The sequence below is a fragment of the Nicotiana sylvestris genome, chromosome 12 (genome assembly GCF_000393655.2).
Source record: "Nicotiana sylvestris chromosome 12, ASM39365v2, whole genome shotgun sequence".
In the NCBI taxonomy this organism is placed as follows: Eukaryota; Viridiplantae; Streptophyta; class Magnoliopsida; order Solanales; family Solanaceae; genus Nicotiana; species Nicotiana sylvestris.
The window spans coordinates 133,815,017-133,821,016 of record NC_091068.1 but is presented as its reverse complement, the minus strand read 5'-3'; positions in this window follow the sequence as shown (position 1 = coordinate 133,821,016).

The following is a 6,000-nucleotide window of genomic DNA, read 5'->3' as shown; positions in this document are numbered from 1 at the left end:
GTCTTCTCTGACAGCATCGTCTCATCCAAATTCGATGGTATAGATAAATTTCCAAAATTCAGTTTACCTTCCAATGAATTTCCCATTTTAATGTTAGATATTGAGTTAAAATTGGGAGTTTTTCGGTAAGTTTTTGTGACGACCCAAAGGGTCATCACCGTAGTTCTTCCTTGTTCCGCGCTTCCGAGGCCTTGAAAACCTCGCTTTTAGTTACCTCGATTTGCGTGCGCAGTTCGGGCGCGTAGCCGGAAAAGTTTTTATGTTAGAATATGTGAATTATGTGAAAAATTTGATGAATTTTGATATTAATATGCATAATATTGACTTCGGTCAACATTTTGGGTAAGCAGACCCGGACCTGTGATTCGACGGTCCCGGAGGATCCGTAGAAAAATATGGGACTTGGGCGTATGCCCGGAATTAAATTCCGAGGTCCCAAGCCCGAGAAATGAATTTTTGTGTGAAATTGTTTTCTGAAATTAATTAAGGAAAATAAAGAAGGAAATTAATCAGAAAACTGTGGTATCGGGCTCGTATTTTGGTTACGATGCCCGGTACGAGTCTTAAATATGTTTTAATATTTAAGAACTATCTGTAAAGTTTGGCTAAAAACGGACGTCATATGACGTGTTTCGGACTTAAAATGGGGAATTTGAGTTTTATGAAAGTTGAAAGAAAATCATGTGTTTTGAGGCTTGATGTTATTTTGGCGAATTGATCGCACAAATGAGACCGTAAGATGTTTTTAAGATCATATGTATGTTTGGTTTGGAGCCCCGAGGGCTCGGGTGAGTTTTGAGTGGGGCCCGGGAGGTCTTAGACTTAAAAAAAATGCAGGTTCAGGTATTGCAGGCCCAGCGCGGCCGCGGCCGTCTCCGCGCGGTCCGCGCTGGCAGCCACGCGACCGCGGTGCTTTTCTGTGCGGTCTATGTGGTGGGGGTTCAGAGGGTCGGTAGCCAGGTCGACCAGCGCGACCGCGCACCAAATCAGTGCGGTCCGCGCTGGGTGGGTTTCAGAGAGCCCACTTCTTCCCTCTCTCGGCGCGACCGCGGTACATTTCCGCGCGGTCCGCGCTGGCAGTCACGCGGCCGCGATGCATTTCTGCGCGGTCCGCGCCAGCCCCCAGCAAAAATATATAAATTCGTGATTTTCAGTCATTTTTTCACTTTTCAAAAACCCAAAACCTAAGAGGCGATTTTCCAAACAACTTTTCTTCTCCAAAACGATTGGTAAGTGATTTCTAACTTAATTTCTTTATTCCTTGACATTTTTTAACATGATTTCAAATTTAAATCAAAGATTTTCATGGGGGAAATTGGGTGTTTTGGGTAGAACCTAGGTTTTCTACAAATTGAGAAGTTGGACCTCAATTTGAGGCCCGATTTCAAAACAAATCATGTATTTGGATTGGTGGGAAAATGGATAACCGGGTTTTGGTCCGAACCTCGAGTTTCGACCACGTAGGTCCGGGGATGTTTTTGACCATTTTGGGAAAAACCTTGTAACATTTATTTTTCATGCCTAGGGAGTGATTCATTTAGTAATTATTAATGTGATTAAGTAACTTATGACTAGATTCGAGCGGATTGGTAGTGGAATCAAGAGGTAAAGCTATACTAGAAGCGTGAGTTGAGTTTGGAGCATTCGAGGTAAGTGTTTGTTCTAACTTTGGCTTGAGGGAATAGGATTATGATGTTATTTGCTACTTGCTAATGTGGAGTACGGTGTATAGGCATGGTGACGATTATCTATGCACCGGAGTCTAGCATGACCGTGAGTCTTAATTGCTTTTAATTCGAATAACGTGACACAATCTCCTTGTTTATTTGATGAGTTTCATATAATGTGAACGGTTGAGGTAAAATTGTGATTGGTGTACTTTTGGAGCGTTAGCTCGAACATGAATGTGTTAGTTGAGGAAGAAGGGATTTAAAAAGAGAATGTGTTGTGATTACTCCCTTACCGGGATGTGTATACCGATATATATACTCTCCCTTGTCGGGATATTTTTGGGCTGTTAGTTGTACCCTTGCCGGGTTAGAGTGATATGTTGTTGATTTCCCCTAATGGGACTCTCCTTACAAAATTATATGTTTCGAATTATATTATGGGATCGTGTGGCACGCCATCCACTTTTATCTGATATTATGGGATCGTGTGGCACGCCGTCCACTTATATATGATATTATGGGATCGTGTGGCACGCCGTCCACTTTTATATGATATTATGGGATCGTGTGGCACGCCGTCCACTTATATATGATATTATGGGATCGTGTGGCACACCGTCCACTTTTATATGATATTATGGGATCGTGTGGCATACCGGCCACTTATATATGATATTATGGGATCGTGTGGCACGTCGTCCACTTATATATGATATTATGGGATCGTGTGGCATGTCGTCCACTTATATATGATATTATGGGATCGTGTGGCACACCGTCCACTATATATATATATATATTATGGGAACCGGAGTTTCTTCTGTTTATTTCCGATATTTCATTTTTATCTGTTACTCCCCGATAACATGTCCCCTCCTAGCTTTACTTTGTATTATCTTGGTATTGTTTTCTTGCACTTGTATATATATCTGTACAGGTTAATTGTGGTAGGTCTTGTCTAGCCTCGTCACTACTTCGCCGGGGTTAGGCCAGGCACTCACCAGCACATGGGGTCGGTTGTGTTGATGCTACACTCTGTGCATTTTTGTGCACAGATCAGGGAGCAGCTTACGGACCACAGCAATAGGACTTCTGGGAGCTATCTTCAGTCCAGGGACTCTCGAGGTAGCCTAGCTGGCGTTCGCAGGCCGAAGTCACTTTCCATGTTTTTCGTTTGTTCATCCTGTATCAGACAAACATGATGTATTTCCTTTCAGACATTGTTTATAGTATTCTGTAGTAGTCCGTGAGCTAGTGACACCAGACCTTGGGTAGTGATGTGTACTAAACTTCCGCACTTTTGATTTTCAGTTGCTTTAGATTTAAAGTCTTCCGCTTAAATTTTGTCTCGTTTATTATATTATTTGAAAGAAAGCAGGAAAGGTGTTTTAAATATTTGGCTTGCCTAGCTCCGATAGTAGGCGCCATCACGACACCCGATGGTGGGAAATCCGGGTCGTGACAGTTTCTTAACTTTCTATCTGGAAATTTAGGAATTAAGTGTTGAAACATGTTGCACGTTATTAATTTACAACTGCGTGTTTTCAGTAATGTTTCCCTTTTGCAATTCCTCGCAATATTCGGTTCTTTATTAGCTTCTCTGATTTCGCTACTTTCTCTGTTTTTACTGATAAATGGTCATATTTGTTTTATTATGGTCTGAAGGAAACTAGTGGCGTGATAACGAGTATGGACATGGCGCTAGCACGATAGAACTTGGTCGGACATACAAAGCTGCTTCTCCCATTACGGACACCAATTTGTGAAAGATAAATATCATCTAATGGTATGTACTATCCATAAAATGACTGCAAACTGATCAAATAAAAAGTAGTCCAAATTGGTAAAATGGTGTTGTTGGACCATTGTAGTCGGGTTCGATGTAATTTATTTCCTTTCCCCCGAAGAAAAGGTATCCATATTGAGTATTTTTTAGATTTCAGAGGTGTTCATTGTTTTGGGTATTACAGAAGTTAGCAAGAAACTAAGCTAAAATGTAGTAGGTCATGTACTTTTGCTTCTTTTCTTATTTTTTAATGGTGATTTATAGTTTTATACTCTCTCTCTTTTGGACATAAGATGGCTTAGAGAAGTTATGCCAGTTATTTTTTGTTGCATCTTGCATTTTGCCTCACTATGATGCAATGTTTTCATTAACCTGTTAATAAGACTGTCAGTCTCCGGTTTTTTAGGTAAAATACTTTTAAGGTGAAAAATGAGCCTTCATTTAATTGTGGCTGCGTTGCAATATTTTTGCTCGCTCTCGACATCAAATTCTCCATTTAACTTATGTACTTGAATAATAATCTGGTGTAGCATAGTGACAAAATTTGCCTTCTCAGATTTACTATCCAAGAGATGAATTTGTGCACGTTTGTATGCTTTTAACCTGAAATGTGTCAAATTCTTGGACAATAGAATTGTTGACTCTTACTCTTCAAAAGTTTTATTCAGGTAGACTGTAAGCACGTTGTAGATCTTTTAAAGCTTATGGTACATTTCCTATATTCGTGTCATTCTTAAGTCATTCATAAAGATAGATGTCAAGGTGTTGAAATAGCTTCTCTGATAGTCATGATTTAGATGTTTATCCTTTTTGAACGCCTATAAGGATTGACATATTTCTGCTTGCTTGGGATGTCTATACCTATCTAAACTATAATCTTGTAGTGGTAGTTGCGGCCACATTTATTGTCGAAGAGGTACTCTCCCAGGCATCCTAAATCTCTTTGGTATTCTCGAACTCTGCTTTTTTGTAGTTCTGGTTATTGATTTCAGCCTAAGAGAAGGCCGTACTTGAGGTGTACTAAGTTTTCGATACTCATCCCACATGTATGTGATTAAATTGAAATTTCCTGGTGATTTGAAAATAAACTTTGTTTGTTTTAGATTATTGTAAATCCTCTCTTTAGGAATTACGAATTTTGGTTTGTGAGTAATCACAGATATCCTAATTCACTTCCCTGAAGAATATGTGTGTTTGACTAGGATATTGATCTGGTAGCTAAACATATCAAGCTGAGAAGAAAATAAGAAGCTTCACCATTTCCGTGTTGACTCAAACATCAATATCCTGTCCAAATTAATTTGCCAGCAGTGTGAGTTGCGTGAAAAATAACTTTGAATCTTGAGAATAAGAATGTCAAAAGTATTGTATTTTAAAGTGATACCTGCTTCATTGAGATCTTATTTGAGTGAATCTCCCTTAATCCTTTTACATGTGGTTTTAGAGAAGAATGTTGTTTCGTTTTGTCTGTGTAAATGAACTGCAATATTTTTTACTGCAAGCTACATCTTGAGACCAATTTAATAGTAATCATTTTAATCATAAAAAAAATGGGAATGAAAAAAGAACTTATAAAGATATAAATGTTTATTCTCCAAAGCCTCACTCTGATAAAACAGATAGATCAATTTCTGGTGAGTCAAAAATGGTGGTGGGGGTTGGTTTTGGGCAATCACAACATATTCATAAATTATTGCAGTTTGCTCCTTCATTAGATGTGAACATGTAGTGGTCAAATAAGATGATAACCTTCTCATTAACTACCCCTAATTATTTTAGCTTTATTTTATCTTTCAAAACATGATTATGAAATCTAATATGTTACACAGAGTAATATAAATCTTTCCCTATTTACACAACTCAAAGGCCGCAGTGACTTTTGTTATCTTTCTTTAAAAAAAAAAAGGCCAAGGCAGTATGACTTTTAAACAAAAAAGCAATTTCAGGATGAAATAAGATATATTTGCTTCCAGCAAGAAGGGATTAATTAGGTTTTTCATTATCAGAAAGGGTAAGCTACTCAATCTATAATCTTTAAGTACAAGTTTCCTCATAACAGGGAATCGATACATCATGTTGCACAGAAAAATGAGAAATCAATTTGTCAAGCTAAAACCAAGTACCTATATTAACCATTTACATTGAAGAACAATCTAGCCTGAAGAGTAACTATAAATTCTGCAAAAAATCAGCTTGGAGTGAATAGAATAAAACATTCAAGGATTGACAAAAGCAATTGGAAGAGCCAAAAGGTTATCATCCACTTTTGTGATACTCTTGGATATTTTTCAGAAATCAAAGGGTTATATTGCCAGTTTCTCTATCCTCCTCCGTGCTTTCATCACACTGCTAATATTTTGTTGTAGTTTTTACATGTATTTTAGAATCTTTTTCTTCCTGCCAACTTTAGTCAAAGAAGAAGGCACTGATGAGGAGATAACGGGGATGATAACTTATGAAATTCAATCCATGATAAAAATGAATCAAAGAGTTAGAGGAGAAGTTTAAGGTTATTAAAATTCTACCTCTAACCATACTTAGTTT